This window comes from Marmota flaviventris, chromosome 10, assembly GCF_047511675.1.
Source record: "Marmota flaviventris isolate mMarFla1 chromosome 10, mMarFla1.hap1, whole genome shotgun sequence".
Taxonomy (NCBI): Eukaryota; Metazoa; Chordata; class Mammalia; order Rodentia; family Sciuridae; genus Marmota; species Marmota flaviventris.
Window position 1 is genome coordinate 75,258,138 of NC_092507.1, and position 19,666 is coordinate 75,277,803.

The 19,666-nt window shown below is 36.7% G+C and overlaps 1 long non-coding RNA gene across 1 annotated transcript in view; it reads right to left on the minus strand.

Moving 5' to 3' along the window:
• Nucleotides 1–1,296: 1,296 nt before the first annotated feature.
• Nucleotides 1,297–19,666, minus strand: part of LOC139707261 (uncharacterized) — a 214,889-nt gene continuing 196,519 nt past the window's right edge. The window contains exons 2-3 of the long non-coding RNA XR_011708878.1: nt 3,494–3,579; nt 1,297–3,122 (exon numbers count right to left, since the gene is read on the minus strand). This is a non-coding gene — a long non-coding RNA (uncharacterized lncRNA). The remainder of the gene's footprint in view (nt 3,123–3,493; nt 3,580–19,666) is intronic.

Here is a 19,666-nt window from a genome sequence, read left to right on the forward strand (position 1 = left end):
TTGAATCATCAACTTCAAAGTTATTCACCTTTATTCTCCTCCAAAATAAGTCAAGGACTTACTTCAAAATATTTATCCACTCATCAGGGACAAAAATAACAAAATATAAAAACCAAAGGCCTGTCCCCAGTGAATGTACTTCCTCTAGCCACTATCTACCTGCCTGCAGTTACTACCCAGTACAGTAGTCCTTACAAAGTATTAATACTTCACTGGTTGGGTTTTAGATCTCATAATCCAATCATTTCACCTCTGAATATTCCTGCATTAACACAGGAGCTTTGGGGAGACCCCTTATATCCAAACCATAAGAGACTCCATTCCCCATCTTCAGAATTCTCACTGGACAAGCCCAGCAGCTCATTACTATACCTGTGTCTGCTTGGATTCTGCTCATTTCAGGCCAACACCTGGCCTCCATGTGTCAGGCCCTATCATTCTCCATCAAGAGGTCCAGTTGTGAAAAGTCACTGTCCCCTCTGCCCTACCACTATAGAGAGCTCCACTGAGTTTGCAAAGATGCCAAGATTCTTCACTCATGCACATTCTTTTTTTCCCTTTTTTTGGGGAGGTGGGTAGGTACGGGGGGATGAACCTGGGAGTGCTCTACCACTGAGTCACATCCCATCCAGTTTTTATTTTTTATTTTGAGATAGGGTCTCATTAAGTTGCTTACAGCATCAGTAAGTTGTTGAGGCTGGCTTTGAACTCACGATCTTCCTTCCTCAGCCTCCCCAGCTGCTGTGATTACAAGTGTGTATCACTGCACCAAGCCCATGTACATTCTTAACATGTGTTCATTGTGCTTTTAACAACTTAAAATTAATTCAGAATTAGGAAATAGAGATAAGAAATTTAATTAACATTTCTAAAGTCACAGAAAAGTTTTTACCTCAATTGTGAAACAAATATAGGGGTTAAAAATCCCAGTCACACTGAAAATAGGATTAGGATGCAAATGTTTTGCTTTCTAGTACTCAGATAGCAGTTTTACATCCTTCATTGAGCTGACTGATGTCATTTCTTGAAATAATGAGCTTAGTTCATTATACAGTGGTCAAATTCACTTTCATTGCTATCATTACTACTATAAGAGTTTAAAGTTTCTAATTTATTTCTAAATAACTAGATACAAGTTTTCTTTACAAAGTTCAAAAAAATCAAGTACATAATGAAAAGTACTTGTCCCTTCAACCCCTGATTCCACTAAGTCCTCCCCCAAAGGAGCCAATGATACTAGTTTCTCATTAATCTTTCACAAGATATTTTATTTGTACATACATAGTTTGCATGTAATTGCATTTTTAATAGTGATCAGAGTATATATACTGTTTCAGACATTGTTTTAAACTCACATTATGTTTTTAAAATCATTCTATATTAGGCTATATAGAATTCCATGATATTTTGTTTCATGGCTATTGCAATATCAGCACATATTAAAATTTATAGTACCAATTTTATATAGAAGACATTTCAGTAGTAATTAAATTTTTGCCATTAAAATCAATGCATCAAAAGACCTCTTGCATATGTATAACATTGCAAATGTGCATTTCCTAAAATGAACATCATCATCAATGTATACATGCAATATGTTTATCTAATATAGGTCAGGAACCGATATTTTCTAGAAAGCACTTTTTATGTTGTTTAAAACTTTGCTGTATGAAAATGAAAACCATGCACATCAAAACAGGCCAAAGCATACATCACAATCTACGAATTTCTTAAAGAAGAACTAATGATCTCTGTAGCCAGGGAAATCCTTTTATAATGTAACCAACTGATTTAGCAAACCAGACAATATTGTAATCAGCTTATCACCAAATGAATCCAAAGCTCCTGCAATCGAGGAAGTACTATTATTTTCTGTAGCTTTAGTTCTACTTTGCAGATGAGTAATTGTTGCATTCATATCCTCAGATTTCTTCCTAAATCCTTCCTCAAGCAAATCCTTTTGAATCTAAAATAAATAAGTAGACATTGGAAGGGACTTAAATATTTTATAACTTGGATTCTTAAGAATCACAACTAGTCAAAACATTGTAAAATATCTCATATCCCTAGAATGTTTTATCCATTATTATAAGAAAATGAATTATAAGATATTGTAAGATAAAAATACCATCTGGGTTAGACCTAGACACTGTAAGGAAGAAGTTTCCAACTTTACTAATATTCGCCCACCATTACAGTTTTGCTGCTGTGCTAACCAAAGTGTTAAAAACAGCAATTTCACATTCTTCCCAAAAGAAAAGCCAACTGGTCTGACCAAACAGATATTCAGTCCCAGTGGGGTGGCATAGTCTCCATACCATAGCAATGATGGGAAGTCATCAGTTAATCTAGAAATCTGTCCTCATATAATGTCTAGGTGGAATCTGAGAGCTTTCCTCCCATGCAATATGCATGCTCAGGCAGCTATGTAAACCTGGAGCAGATTGCAGCAAGTTTAAAAGCTGTCACTTCCCTATGATTTTAACTACAGAAATTTCTAACACTTTTATGTTGGTGTGAATCTACCTAGGGTTTTGGATAAGGAATAGGTATCTTGATAACATGGGACTTGGGAATGCAAACCAATTGCTGCTCATATTGACCTTAGCTTGATGGGAAATCTGTTTACCCAAATACTTGTTAGACCATTTTAAATCTCTCAAAAAGCAGCTTAAATCCTATTTGTATTCTCCAAGGATTTATAGGAGTCATATGACCTCGGTCTCCAGAGTTGAAATATGGAGAAAAAATTCAAAGGAATATTAAGAAAAAAAATGATGTGGGTTTGGGGTGGGGGTGATTATTCAGGGCTTCTAATGAATCACAAGCAACAAATGGTCATGGTTTTCCTTCTGTGAGTTGAGTGTAATCTTCCCTATTCATTCTGGGGCCCTGGAACCATCAGGCAGTACTGAGCAGGGCAACATCCACATTCAGCTGGTGCTCCAACATGATGTCCTGGTTTTTCAGGAGCTCCTCTCTCTCCTCCAGTTTCTTTTTCAGTTGCTCCAGGTTTTCCTTGAGACACATCTCTTGAGCCTCCACCTGTTGCTGCTCTTCCTATAGTTTCTGACTTGAAAGCTCCTGTTCCCTCTCAGATTCCTCCTTCTTGGCCCACTCCTCTGTCACAGGAAAGATTTAGGGAAGGAAGAAAGAAACAGCAACTATCCTGAGCTCAGAGACCAAGCCAAATCTGAAAGGCAGGGCAGGGCAGGGCAGGGCAGGGCAGGGTAGGAAATCACAGAATTCACACAGGTCCACATCATCAAGGGCATGTTTCAGAAAGTAATGGTAAAGGTCCTGCCCATCAGGCTGAGGTTGGACCTCCACTCCCCCTTGTTCTTCAAACATTCAGCAGAGCATGCATTCCACAGAAGGGGAAGCTCACAGTTTTGGGAAGTTCTTCCTGACAGACCTGTCAGAGGGCTTTACAGGAATCCAACCACCACCTAGGAGTGGAGTCGTGCCCCTGTACCTGCAATGGTTTTCTTACCATCAGTGAGGGCTTTATTTGCCTGCAGGATGGATTTCTCTGTTGCTGTCTGTTGACTGAAGGAGCCTTTAGAAGACATCGCCTGCCTGCGGAACCAAGAAGCAAAATTAAAAATTACAATAATTTTGTAATTACAAAAATTAAAAAATTAAGAATTACAAGTCTACCAAGAAAGAACAGAGCTATGAAAGTTGGAGAAAACACATGTGAAGGCTTCCTGGAAGTCATGAATTGACTGTTAAAGAGTTGGTAGAATGATGGCAGAGGAAATAAATATCCTGCAGGTAGAAAGACCCACAGAAACAAAACTAGAGATTGTAGGTTTCAGGAGTCTTTGAAATGAAAATAGAGTTATTTGCTTTGACTGAGGAGCAGGGAGCAGGAAAGAAGGCTGGCAGGTGAGTGTTGACACCAGGTGAGGAAGGGCACCTAAGCTCAGGCTGATTCGTTTCTGTAAATTACAGCATTTGTCTAAATTTAATCTAGAAATTACTTCTATAAAAAGTGTATAAAGCTGGTTTCTTGAGCAAATGTAATAACTGTGACTTATGTTCAGAAGAATCTTAAGTGAGGGAGATTAACCATTTCCTTTTTCTCAGGCCCTAATTTAAAAAAAAAAAAAAAACAACCAGTTATCATGCTTCCTAGAAGTGGACTTTGTAACAAACTATAAGTACATACCATTTAGATAAGTACATACCATTGTCTGAGAATAGTTTTTAAATGCCTAAAATATGCCAATGATATTCCTTAAGAAATAAAAATTCTAATCTTCACACAAAATCATCAAAGACACTGAAGGTTGACTTGAGCAAGAAGAACAAAGCTGGAGGCATCATGCTTCCTATTTGAGATAAGTTGCAAAGCTACAATGATCCAAGCAATAATACAGAAAATAATGTCAGAACTGAAACATAGGCCCTTGGAACAGAAAAGAGAGCTCAGATATAAACCCATGCATTAACAGTCTACTGATCTTGGACAACAATGCCAAGAACACAAAATGAGGAAAAAAAAACTAGTCTCTTCAATAAATGATGTGGGAAAGACTGGATATCCACAGGCAGAAGCATGATAAAATCATCTAACAGATTTGAGACTTACATATAAGACATGAAATTGGATCCAGCAATCCACTACTGTGTGTATGTCCTAAAGGAAATGAAGTAAGTACACCTAAGGGACATCTCTACCATTCATAGCAGCCAAGGCATAGAATCAGTCTCAGTGTTCATTGATGGAAGAAAGGACAAAGAATGTGGTAAGTATACAAACTAGGAAACTACATAACCATAAAAATAAGGAAATCCTGTCATTTGTGACAACATAGATGACCTGGCAGGACATGAAGTGAAATAAGAGAGGCACAGAAAGACAGATGAACTGACCTTACTTGTATGTGGAACTTAAAGAAGGTGCAGTCACAGAAGTAGAGGGTGGAATGGTGGTTACCAGGGTGGGAATTTTTCAGTTAGATAGAAGGAAAAATATGACTTGAAACAATAAAGCCATAAAATGACTTGAAACCATAAAAGCACAATGACTCCTTTTTTTTTTTTTTTTTTGTGGTGCTGGGGACTGAACACAGGGCCTTGTGCATGTGAGGCAAGCACTCTACGAACTGAGCTATATCCCCAGCCCCAATGCTTCATTTCCATAGGAAAAAAGCTTCTTGATATTGCTCTGGTGATGACATGTATGGATATGACATGAAAGGCACAGGCAACAAAGGCAAAACTGGACAAGTATACAGCATCCAACTAGACAGCTTTCCAGGAAAGAAAACAACCAACTATGTGAAATGGTAACTGCAGTCTGAAAAAAAATCTGCAAACTGTATATCTGGAAATCGGTTAATATTCAAAACATGTAAGGAATTCATGTAACTCAGTAGCAAAGTAAATCAAGTAACCAATACAAATAAGCAAATAACTTGAGTATACATTTCTCAAAAGCGTACATACAAATGGCTGATTGATAGAAATATGAAAAGATATTCAATAGCACCAATCCAGTCCATCCAACAATGGTTGCCACTACCACTGTCCGAGAAATCTTCTCAAGAATATATAGCCTGCTGGTTCACCATCAGCTGCTCATTGTTGTTTTCCACCAGACAAATGGGGGCTGACATTTTTGGTCCAGATGCTATAGCAACCTGCTAACCTGGAAGAGCATCTGAGGAGAAATGGGATTGCACACTCATTCTGTGCCTCAGAACTATTCAAGCACTATTAACTTAAGATGGATGAGACTTCTACAATTTGTATGGGATCTGAACATGAGCAGACTGCAGAAGGTCTCCTCCATCATTCCCCCAATTTTTTAGACAGAGCCAGAAAATAATCTCTCATGACATTGGGTATTATCTTTTCTAAATTTGTGTTTCAAAAGTAATAATAAAATCCAAGGCATTATTACATAATAAGATAAGCTATGTATCCAACCTCACTGATGTTTAAAAGTACTGCAAATTCAAAATGGGAATTAGGAATCACTATTTAAAAGGTAGAGAGTTTAGGTCTGGATTGTTGAAAAGTGCTGGAGATGTTTAATAGGAGTGGTCACACAACAATGTGAAACACTCATGTCCCCAAACTGTACTCTGAAGAATTAATACAATAAATTTTGTCATGTGCCATTTACCACCAGAAAAAGGAAGAGGAAGAAGAAAAAGAAGGAGGAGGAAGAGGAGGAGGTGTAGGATGAAGAGGAGGGAGGAGGAGGAGGAGAAGAGGAGAAAGAAGAGGAGGAAAAGAAGATGAAATAATATTCTGGATAATATGAAAATCGATTTCTCTGTGCGATGCTACAGCAACCATCGGGCAGCAAATCCTCCTCAAAGACATTGAACACATTGATTATTGTATCAGTTCTTTGATCAAGAACTTGCAATAGCTTTTGAATGACCATCATCTATGAAAACATGCTCTTGAATGCACCAGTCCGACCTACATGCACTTTTATTTCCAGGAATAGAGGAGTGATGGGAATGGGGGCTGGAAGCCCTGGGAATGAGGCTTGAACGGACAGGCTTGAACACACTTCAGCCCCTGAGACCAGGATGGGGAACATAGTGAGATCCATTCTCAGACAAATAAACACATACAAAGTGGTGGGGTTCCAGGAGAATGTCTGGAATTTTAAGAATTCAGAAAGAGCCTGTACTACTTGACTGAGGAGGATGCAGTTCTCTGCAACTTACTTCCATGGATGAGGATTAAAATACATATAACATTGTATCTCTCTCTCTCTCTCTCTCTCACACACACACACATAGAGGGATAAAGCCAATGTCAATTAGATGAAAATAAGTAGAAGACATCAGAAATTTTTCACTATCATTTACTTTGAGGTAAAAGTTTAGTATTAAAAAATGAAGTACTGATGTACAGAAATGCCTTTGATTTATGGGTGTTGATTTTATATCCTGCTACTTTGCTGAATTCATTTACTAGTTCTAGAAATTTTCAAGTGAAACTTTTAAGGTCTTCCAGGTATAGAATCATATCATCAGCAAATAGTGCCAATTTGAGTTCTTCTTTTCCTATGTGTATCCCTTTAATTTCTTTTGTCTATTTGCTCTGGCCAGTGTTTCCAGAACTATGTTAAATAGAAGTGGTAAAAGAGGGCATCCCTGTCTTGTTCCAGTTTTTAGAGGGAATGTCTTCAATTTTTCTCCATTTAGAATGATGTTGGCCTGGGGTTTAGCATAGATATCCTTTACAATGTTGAGATATGTTCCTGTTATTCCTATTTTTTCAAGTGTTTTGAACATAAAGGGGTGCTGTATTTTGTCAAATGATCTTTCTGCGTCTATTGAGATGATCATATGATTCTTATTTTTCTTATTACACATATACAGCACAACTTTTTTATATCTCTGATTGTATATAAAGTATGTTGACACCAATTTGTGTCTTCATACATGTACTTTGGATAATGATGTCCATCACATTCCACCATCCTTGCTAACCCCCTACCCCCTCTCTTCCCCTCCCACCTTTCTTCCCTATCTAGAGTTTGTCAAATGTTCTTCATGAAACAATAACCCAGAATGTCAGTGTGTATGTGTACATGTATATACATCACTAGAGAAAATAACTGTAATTGAACTACATTAATGTGCTTAATGGATACTTACATGTTATCAGCTCATTTAATTCTGTAAAATAAGCTCCCGAGGTAGGTGTTGTCAAGATGTTCTTCTGATTTTATAAATGAGCATACCAAACTAAAGAGATGATTAACAGCTTCTTAGGTCATATAGTAAATAATGGAGGAGGATTTTAAAAACACATTTCTTTTCTCAGAGTCCATATTTCATCTTTATTTTTGAAGGTAATTTAATAGAGGGAAAATGTGACCTACTAAGTGCTGTTTCTGAAAAATGTTTACAATTAAAAAATATTCTATACCTTAGGAATTAAGAGGAAGTTAGGGTAGATCTAGATTTAACTCGAAGTTCATCATTTATCAGTTGAGAGCATAGATATATTTTTTAACCTTTAAACCTCGGGTTCCTCACTTGTGAAATGAAAAGAATATAGTTTGCATATTGGGTATTATCAGAATTACAGGCATTTAGTAAATGGAAGCTATTTTTCATAATACAGTGTTTTATTCATTTGTTTTTACAAATTAAAAATAGAATACTAAGGTGGACTGTGGGCAATTTGTGAAGACCTAATATGTTTCCCTGGCTGATGTAGTATTTGTGTTTCTCTTTTTTTTATTTTTGTTTCTTGCCCCCTTAAGAATTTCAGTTTTTCTGATTATCAAGTGAGAATATGATTGCTCACAAAAATAAAAAGGCCAAGAAAAAACATGTTTGGACATCAGGCCAACTCTCTACTGATGTAACAACTTCTGAAGTGGGGCTCCAGTCCATAAGTTCCAGCTCCACTTTGATCAGGACCACATCAAGGAGGTGGTGAATGATATCAGCAAGTTCACCCATGTGCTGCGGTATTTCAAAGACGCTATACTTTCAGATTTGTCCACTATTTTTTTTTTTCGAATTTTTACTGGATAGGTTGTAAAATTTTAAAAGCCACCCTCCCTACAGATAAGTGTCTACACAGTGGTGAAACAGAGTATTATTCTGTTTTAGTTATTTTATGACTAATTTCCTCCCTAAATGTTTGATGATTACAATGTAAACCATGTCATAGTCAAAGAATTGTGCAGTTGGGGAATGATATTGGCCAAACTGTATTGTTATATTGTGTGCATGTTTGAATATGTAACAACGAATCCCACCATTATGTACAACTGTAATGCATCAATAAGAATAATGGGGAAAAGTGAATAAGAGCAAGAGAAAAATCAAAAAGTAAATAACAGTGAAGCACATAATAAAAATTTTGGTAAAGGCTGAGAAACAAGAGTACTGAAAAAAAAAAAGTCTTTGGTTCCTATCAGTTTGGTCCAGGATAATTTAAGACCATTGAAATTTAAAACTTCTTGTTAAAGACAATACAGCACATTGTTTGGTCTTTAATAAGCAAACTGATATTTGAAATGTAGATTGTTGATGCTTTGACCTTAATACAGTTTTCCATATCATTGTCAAATTAAAATGACTGTATTTGAATGAATTTTCTTCCCTAATATTCAAACTTAATTCTGTTTTGCTGATTTGTAATCTCTTCTCAGATTAAGGGATAATCACAGAATTTGTCTAATCAGAAATAGATAATGGGATTTGGTTATCCTGAAGTAAAGAATTATATATCCCTGACTGCATCTTAGTACCTAAGTCTTTTAATTTTTAGTATTTCCTTAATATCCAAATTTGATGTCAGTGATAATTAATAGTTAAGAGACAGCTCCTGTTCTTTTGTAATAAATAGCAGTTCATTTTCATGTTCATAATGTTATGTTATAGAAAATAAAGATTACACTTCACTTTTGTATTTATACAATAAGACCCTTCTTGGGCCTTTATACAAATTTGTGAGATTTCAAAAATCTTTATATATATATGTCATTTCTGCTGCATTCTCTTGGTCAAAACTAGATACATGTTTTGTGCATATTCAAGGAGACAGGCAATAAACTGCTTCTCTTGCCAGGAGATGGAATATGCATCTATATGTATTTATCTATCTATCTATTTATTTATTTATTTATTTATTTATTTGTTTGTTTGTTTATATGCATATATGGCCTATATATATTAAATGGTCATTTTCTGCTATGCATTTTGAAAATCAGAATCTAAAACCACATATCATGCTTATACTAAATTCAAGAATCTATTTCTAACCTAATTATAATGTTCAAGTTGAAATTCCTGAAATAACTGATCCAGAATTGAAGACTCCAAAAAGGAAAAAAAATGATTTTTTCCCCCTCTGGCATTCAGGCTTGAACCCAGGGCTTCATGCATGCAAGGCAAGTTCTCTACCACTGAACAACCTCTCCAGTCCCAGAGCCTCAAAATTATAGTGTTTGAACTTTTATTAAAGCAACAATCTTATTTCATTCATTTGAGATTACATTTATATATATTTTTTATAATTTATATAACACACATACACAGATATATAAAATATACAGTTTTCTGGGGGGGGGCGGTGTACCAGAGATTGAATCCAGGATCATTTAACCAATGAGCCACATTCCCAACCCCATCAACCCTGCTTTTTTCTTTAAGTTGCTTAAGGCCTTGTTCAGTTGCTAAGTCTGACTTTGAACTGAAGATCCTCTTGCCTGAGCTCCTTGGAGATTACAGGCATGCCACTGCACTTGACTCTAGTGTATGTAAATATTATTAGAAAGACTTCGCTCACAATCCTGTTAATTTCAATAGGTTGATTTTGAAGTCTAAATGGATGATTAAATTGTGGAAAATGTGGGCCTGGGGTTGTGGTTCAGTGGTAAAGTGCTCGCCTAGCAGGTGCAAGGCCCTCAGCACCACATAAAAATAAATAAAGAAAATAAAGGTATTGTTTCCAACTACAACTAAAAAGTAAATATTAAAAAATTGTGGTAAAGGTAATTTGTTATGGAAAATATCCTAAATGTATTAAGTATTGCACTGGTAACACATTCCTTAGTGAAATAATACGCCTGCCTTTTATTTAAAGGAGCATAGTTTTGTAATCAAAGTTTGTTCTTAACTGGCTTAATTATTTAAAATGTATTTTTAAGTTTGCATAGAGTAAATTTTGTTCTCTTTGATGTACAGCTCATTAATGTGTTAACTTTTAGGGTGATATTTAAAATGATGTATTTGTTGACAAATCATTTATCTCAATTTAGGGTAAAATATGATGTTATTTAATGTATCAATGGAAGTACATTTTCAATAATATCAATAAGATTTTTAGTAAGGATTTCTGTTTATTGTTTATTTTCCTTAGGAGTTTTATACTCTTTAAAATCTTTATCTTATATAGGTATCCCTTGTTTCACAGCTTTAAAATGGTGGTAATTTAAAACAAGTTGAATCACTCCTTATTGCCAAAAAGTTTTTATGAGTTTAAATTTGTGAGTAGACAATTCAGAGAATAGGAAAGAGGGAACTTGGAAGCCAATCCTCAGTGAGAAGAGAGAAAATTGGTACTAAGATACAGAAGGAGATTATCCCTTTAGGTAAAAGGAAAAATAAGGAAATAAATTTATTCATTGAAATTTAAGTTTAAAAATTTGTGTGGACATTATCCTTTTAATAATAAGCATGCCAGTAGTTTAACTTAAATAACAGAAGGGTCACTAATAATTGAAATGTTTGTAAATTAATTTTTAAAAACCCAGAAAAAACAATTTTTGATAACTCCCTTTCATACTAATGAGATTGATTTTTTTTTCTTTTTCTTTTTTTTTTAATTTTTTATTGTTGGCTGTTCAAAACATTACATAGTTCTTGATATATCATATTTCACACTTTGATTCAAGTGGGTTATGAGCTCCCATTTTTACCCCATATACAGATTGCAGAATCACATCAGTTACACATCCATTGATTTACATATTGCCATACTAGTGTCTGTTGTGTTCTGCTGCCTTTCCTATCCTCTACTATTCCCCCCTCCCCTCCCCTCCCCTCCCCTCTTCTCTCTCTGCCCCCTCTACTGACATTCATTTGTCCCCCTTGTATTATTTTTCCCTTTCCCCTCACTTCCTCTTGTATGTACTCTGAGGGTCTCCTTCCATTTCCATGCAATTTCCCTTCTCTCTCCCTTTCCCTCCCACCTCTCATCCCTGTTTAATGTTAATCTTCTTCTCATGCTATTCGACCCTACTCTGTTCTTAGTTACTCTCCTTATATCAAAGAAGACATTTGGCATTTGTATTTTAGGGACTGGCTAGCTTCACTTAGCATAATCTGCTCTAATGCCATCCATTTCCCTGTAAATTCTATGATTTTGTCATTTTTTAATGCAGAGTAATACTCCATTGTGTATAAATGCCACATTTTTTTTATCCATTCATCTATTGAAGGGCATCTAGGTTGGTTCCACAGTCTTGTTATTGTGAATTGTGCTGCTATGAACATCGATGTAGCAGTGTCCCTGTAGCATGCTCTTTTTAGGTCTTTAGGGAATAGACCGAGAAGGGGAATAGCTGGGTCAAATGGTGGCTCCATTCCCAGCTTTCCAAGAAATCTCCATACTGCTTTCCAAATTGGCTGCACCAATTTGCAGTCCCACCAGCAATGTACAAGTGTACCCTTTTCCCCACATCCTCGCCAGCACTTGTTGTTTGACTTCATAATGGCTGCCAATCTAACTGGAGTGAGATGGTATCTTAGGGTGGTTTTGATTTGCATTTCTCTGACTGCTAGAGATGGTGAGCATTTTTTCATGTACTTGTTGATTGATTGTATGTCCTCCTCTGAGAAGTGTCTGTTCAGGTCCTTGGCCCATTTGTTGATTGGGTTGTTTGTTCTCTTATTGTCTAATTTTTTGAGTTCTTTGTATACTCTGGATATTAGGGCTCTATCTGAAGTGTGAGGAGTAAAGATTTGTTCCCAGGATGTAGGCTCTCTATTTACCTCTCTTATTGTTTCTTTTGCTGAAAAAAAAAACTTTTTAGTTTGAGTAAGTCCCATTTGTTGATTCTAGTTATTAACTTTTGTGCTATGGGTGTCCTATTGAGGAATTTGGAGCCCAACCCCACAGTATGTAGATCGTAGCCAACTTTTTCTTCTATCAGACGGCGTGTCTCTGATTTGATATCAAGCTCCTTGATCCATTTTGAATTAACTTTTGTGCATGGCGAGAGAAAGGAATTCAGTTTCATTTTGTTGCATATGGATTTCCAGTTTTCCCAGCACCATTTGTTGAAGATGCTATCCTTCCTCCATTGCATTTTTTTAGCCCCTTTATCAAATATAAGGTAGTTGTCGTTTTGTGGATTGGTTTCTGTGTCCTCTATTCTGTACCATTGGTCCACCCGCCTGTTTTGGTACCAGTACCATGCTGTTTTTGTTACTATTGCTCTGTAGTATAGTTTGAAGTCTGGTATCGCTATACCGCCTGATTCACACTTCCTGCTTAGAGTTGCTTTTGCTATTCTGGGTCGTTTATTTTTCCATATGAATTTCATGATTGCTTTCTCTATTTCTACAAGAAATGCCTTTGGGATTTTGATTGGCATTGCATTAAACCTATAGAGAACTTTTGGTAATATCGCCATTTTGATGATATTAGTTCTGCCTATCCATGAACAGGGTATATTTTTCCATCTTCTAAGATCTTCTTCTATTTCTCTCTTTAGGGTTCTGTAGTTTTCATTGTATAAGTCTTTCACCTCTTTTGTTAGGTTGATTCCCAAGTATTTTATTTTTTTTGAGAATATTGTGAATGGAGTGGTTGTCCTCATTTCCATTTCAGAGGATTTGTCGCTGATATACAGGAATGCCTTTGATTTATGCATGTTGATTTTATATCCTGCCACTTTGCTGAATTCATTTATTAGCTCTAATAGTTTCTTTGTAGACCCTTTTGGGTCTGCTAGGTATAGAATCATGTCATCTGCAAATAGTGATAATTTAAGTTCTTCTTTTCCTATTTTGATGCCTTTAATTTCTTTCGTCTGTCTGATTGCTCTGGCCAGTGTTTCGAGAACTATGTTGAACAGAAGTGGTGAGAGAGGGCATCCCTGTCTTGTTCCAGATTTTAGAGGGAATGCCTTCAATTTTTCTCCATTCAGAATGATGCTAGCCTGAGGCTTAGCATAGATTGCTTTTACAATATTGAGGTATGTTCCTGTTATCCCTAGTTTTTCTAGAGTTTTGAACATGAAGGGATGCTGTACTTTGTCGAATGCTTTTTTCGCATCTATCGAGATGATCATATGGTTCTTATTTTTAAGTCTATTGATGTGGTGAATAACATTTATTGATTTCCGTATATTGAACCAGCCTTGCATCCCAGGGATGAATCCTACTTGATCATGGTGCACAATTTTTTTGATATGTTTTTGTATCCGATTCTCCAGAATTTTTTTTGAGGATTTTTGCATCTAAGTTCATTAGAGATATTGGTCTGTAGTTTTCTTTCTTTGAAGTGTCTTTGTCTGGTTTAGGTATCAGGGTGATGTTGGCCTCGTAGAATGAATTTGGAAGTTCTCCCTCTTTTTCTATTTCCTGAAGTAGCTTGAAAAGTATTGGTATTAGTTCCTCTTTAAAGGTTTTGTAAAACTCTGCTGTATACCCATCCGGTCCTGGGCTTTTCTTAGTTGGTAGTCTTTTGATGGTTTCTTCTATTTCCTCAATTGATATTGGTCTGTTTAGGTTGTCTATATCCTCCTGACTCAATCTGGGCAGATCATATGACTTAAGAAATTTATCGATGCCTTCACTATCTTCTAATTTATTGGAGTATAAGGATTCAAAATAATTTTTGATTATCTTCTGTATATCTGAAGTGTCTGTTGTGATATTGCCTTTTTCATCCCGTATGCTAGTAATTTGAGTTCTCTCTCTTCTTCTCTTCGCTAGCATGGCTAAGGGTCTGTCGATTTTGTTTATTTTTTCAAAGAACCAACTTTTAGTTTTGTCAATTTTTTCAGTTGTTTCTTTTGTTTCGATTTCATTAATTTCAGCTCTGATTTTAATTATTTCTTGCCTTCTACTTCTTTTGCTGTTGTTTTGCTCTTCTTTTTCTAGGATTTTGAGATGAAGTATGAGATCATTTATTTGTTGGTTTTTTCTTTTTTTAAGGAATGAACTCCAAGCAATGAATTTTCCTTTTAGAACTGCTTTCAATGTGTCCCATAGATTCCGATATGTTGTGTCTGTGTTTTCATTAATCTCTAAGAATTTTTTAATTTCCTCCTTGATGTCTTCTATAACCCATTGATCATTCAGTAACCTATTGTTCATTCTCCAAGTGATGTATTCTTTTTCCTTCCTTCTTTTATCGTTGATTTTCAGTTCCATTCCATTATGATCAGATAGGATGCATGGTATTATCTCTACTCCTTTATATTGTCTAAGAGTTTCCCTGTGACATAATATATGATCTATTTTTGAGAAGGATCCATGTGCTGCTGAGAAAAAAGTGTAACTGCTTGATGTTGTGTGGTATATTCTATATATGTCAATTAAGTCTAGGTTATTAATTGTGTTATTGAGTTCTATAGTTTCCTTATTCAACTTTAGTTTGGAAGATCTGTCCAGTGGCGAGAGAGGTGTGTTGACGTCTCCCATGATTATTGTATGGTGGTCTATTAGACTCTTGAACTTGAGAAGAGTTTGTTTGATGAACATAGCTGCACCATTGTTTGGGGCATATATATTTATGATTGTTATGTCTTGTTGGTGTATGGTTCCCTTAAGCAGTATGTAGTGTCCCTCTTTATCCCTTTTGATTAACTTTGGCTTGAAATCTATTTTATTTGATATGAGTATGGACACTCCTGCTTGTTTCCGAAGTCCATATGAGTGATATGATTTTTCCCAACCTTTCACCTTCAGCCTATGTATGTCTTTTCCTATCAAATGCGTCTCCTGTAGGCAGCATATTGTTGGGTCTTGTTTTGTGATCCATTCTACTAGCCTGTGTCTCTTGATTGGTGAGTTTAAGCCATTGACATTTAGGGTTATTATTGAGATATGGGTTGTTCTTCCAGCCATATTTGTTTATTTCTGTTACTAAACATGGTTTGTTTTCCTCTTTGATTATTTTCCCCCCCTTTACTGTCCTACCTCCCACTGTTGGTTTTCATTGTTATTTTCCATTTCCTCTTCCTGTAATGTTTTGCCAAGGATGTTTTGAAGAGATGGTTTTCTAGCTGCAAATTCTTTTAACTTTTGTTTGTCGTGGAAGGTTTTAATTTCATCTTCCATCCTGAAGCTTAATTTCGCTGGAAACACAATTCTTGGTTGGAACCCATTTTCTTTCAGTGTTTGAAATATGTTATTCCAGGATCTTCTAGCTTTCAGAGTCTGTGTTGAAAGATCAGCTGTTATCCCGATTGGCTTACCCCTAAATGTGATCTGCTTCCTTTTCTTGTAGCTTTTAAAATTCTCTCCTTATTCTGTATGTTGGGCATCTTCATTATAATGTGTCTAGGTGTGGGTCTCTTATGATTTTGCACATTCGGCGTCCTGTAGGCTTCTAGGATTTGGGGTTCTGTCTCATTCTTCAAGTCTGGGAAGTTTTCTTGTATTATTTCATTGAATAGATTGCTCATTCCTTTAGTTTGAAACTCTGTCCCTTCCTGTATCCCAATGACTCTTAAATTTGGTCTCTTGATGTTATCCCATATTTCTTGGATGTTCTGCTCATGGTTTCTTAACAGTCTTGCTGAGCTGTCTATGTTCTTTTCAAGTTGAAATACTTTATCTTCATTGTCTGATGTTCTATCTTCTAAATGTTCTACTCTGCTGGTAGTATTCTCCATTGAGTTTTTAAGTTGGTTTATTGCTTCCTGCATTTCTAGGATTTCTGTTTGTTTGTTTTTTATAACCTCTATTTCCCTGTATAGTTGATCTTTTGCTTCTTGGATTTGTTTATGTAATTCATTGTTGAAGTGATCTTTCATTGTCTGATTTTGCTGTCTGATGTCTTCCTTGAGACTCCAGATCATCTGAAGCATGTATATCCTGAATTCTTTATCTGACATTCCATCTGCTGCAGCTATTACCTCTTCTAAAGTTGAGTTGACCTGCATTGCTTGTGGTCCTTTCTTTCCTTGTCTCTTCATACTGTTTGCGTTCCTTTCTACTTGGTGAAACTGTTGTGCTATTGAATTTTCCCCCTATATATTTATATTGGTCTTGTATAGTTGCAAAGTCTCCCTCGCAGGCGCGGGCGGCGGCTCTGCCCCTCCTCCAATTGGGGCAATGTGCCTACCATGCTGGCAGGCCACTGGGCCTGCTCTGCCGGTCGGTAGCAGGTCCGCCTACCTTGCAGGCGCAGGCGGCGGCTCTGTCCCTCTGCGGGCCGCTAGGCTTGTTCTGTCGGTGGTCGCAGTTCTGCCTACTTTGCAGGTGCAGGCAGCAGCACTGCCCCTCTGCAGGCCTCTGGGGCTGTTCTGCCAGTGGGTCGCAGGTCCGCCTACCTTGCAGGCGCGGGGGGGGGGGGCGGCTCTACCCTTCCTCAGGCCACTGGGCCTGTTCTGTCTGTCGGTTGCAGGTCTGGCCTGTTCTGATGGTGGTCACAGTTCCGTCTACCTTGCAGGCGCGGGGGGTGGGGGCGGCTCTGCCTCTCAGCAGGCCGCTGCTCCTCTTCTGCCAGTGGGTCGCAGGCCCGCCTACCTTGCAGGAGTGATTGGAAGCTCTGCCCCTCCGCAGGTCACTGGGCCTTTACTGTCGGTGGTCATAGTTCTGCCTACCTGGCAGGCGCGGGGGGTGGGGGGCGGCTCTGCCCCTCAGCAGGCCGCTGGGCCTGTTCTGTGGGTGGTCACAGTTCCGTCTACCTTGCCGGCGCAGGGGGAGGGGGGAGATTGATTTTAATGCTTGATTTTTCATTCAGATGTTAAAAGATACATGTATGTCACTTCAGAATTAATTTTGAATTTAATAAGAATTTGTTTTCTCTGTCTTTGGAAGTTTGTAATCCAAATATAAAAATTACTATTTAGTTAATTTGAGTGGCTAGAAACTTCTTGTTTTGTTTTCCTTAAGCAAGAAAGTATATATAAACATATAAATTAACCTTATTATAAAAAATTAGGAGAATGCTACATAATAATATGCTTGTGTTTATGTTTGAGAGTGATTTCCAGCTTCTTGGAGTTTCAGACTATTTCTTATTTACTTAATGGGGTCATTATAAGGATCACATAAGATATTATATTCAGGGAAACAGTTAAAATGTTTAAAATGCTGTAACTCCTTGAAGTAGTATTATTACCTGTGTTTCTATAGACATGAACCATGTGAATTGAGAACTATTCCTGGACTTCTGTAGTTACCACCACAGCAATAAACAGTGGCCAGACAGCAAAGAGCTGTTTCACCGTTCTCTTTGGGTGTGAAGGAAACTTGTCAGTATTTTGCCAGTGATTTTACCAGTACTTTGTCTTTTGCCTTCATTTTTCTTTTGGCATTGTTTATTACCTTTTAATTCACACCTGTTATCTGTTAAAAAAAAAACAACACTGAAAAGTTATCCTTTAAGAATAAAAAATGGAGCTGAGGTTGTGGCTCAGAGGTAGAGCACTTGCCTAGCATGTGCCGGGCCTTGGGTTCGATCCTCAGCACCATGTAATAATAAATAAGTAAAATAAATGTATTGTGGCCAACTGCAACTAAAAAATAAATATTTTAAAAAAATAAAAAATGTAGCCAGACAAGTTACCTTTTGATCTAATCAGAATATCCTTTTTAATGTATAGTTAATTGTAATGAGGCAGTAATGTTCAAATTCACTTGACTTTGCCTCAGGTGTTTAATCCTGCTGTTGAGGCTAGATTTTGATAAGTAGCTTTGTGATTAGTTTATGGTCATATTTTTCTTTTACCCAAATGAGTTATAGAAATGATCATTCTCAACCCAAACATCTAAAATGCAAAACTTTTTGAGTACCATAGCAGTAGGAAAAAAATGTTCCCAATTTTAGAGCATTTTGGATTTTCAGACTAGGAATGCTGAACTGGTAAAGTCTATACTAATATTCCAAAACCTGAAAAATTCCAAATCTAAAATATTTCTGGTTCCAAACATTTTAGATAAGGGATACTCAACTTCTATATTTGTACTTGGTGATTTTTATTTTTTTAAACTAATTTATTTATTTATTCTAATTTGTTACACATGACGGCAGAATGCAATTCATTTCAATTACACATATACATAATTTTTCAAGTCACTGGTTGTACACAATGTATTTTCACACCGTTCATGCCTTCATATATGTACTTATTACAGGGTAATGATTTTTAACTCATTCCACTGTCATTCCTACCACTTTATCCCCTCTCTTTCCTTCCCTCCCCTTTGCCTTATCTAAAGTTCCTCCAATCCTCCCATGCTCCCCACCATTGTCATTATGTGTCAGCATCCTCATACCAAAGAAAAAATTTGGCCTTTAGTTTTTTGGGAAGGGCTTACTTCACTTAGCATAATATTCTCCAACTCCATCCATTTATCTGAAAGTGCCATGATTTTATTCTCTTTTAATGATGAGTAATATTCCATTGTGTATATATACCAAAGTTTCCCTATCCATTCATCTACTGAAGGGCATCTGGATTGGTTCCACAATTTAGCTATTGTGAATTGTGCTGCTATAAACATTGATGTGGCTATGTTCCTGTAGTATGCTGTTTTCAACTCCTTTGGGTATAAACCGAGAAGTGGGATAGCTGGGTCCAATGGTGGTTCCATTCCAAGTTTTCCGAGGAAGCTCCATACTGCTTTCCAAATTGGCTGCACCATTTTGCAGTCCCACCAGCAATGTATGAGTGTGTCTTTCCCCCCACATTCTCGCCAACACTTATTGATGTTTATATTCTTGGTAGCTGCCAAGACTGGAGTGAGATGAAATCTTAAGTAGCTTTGATTTGCATTTCTCTAATTGCTAGAGATGTTGAACATTTTTTCACATATTTGTTGATTGGTTGCATATCATCTTCTGAGAAGTGTCTGTTCTGTTCCTTGGCCAACTTATTGATTGCGTTATTCGTTTTGTGTGTGTGTGTTTAGCTTTTTGAGTTCTTTATATACCTTAGAGATTAGTGCTCTATCTGATGTACAAGTGGTAAAAATTT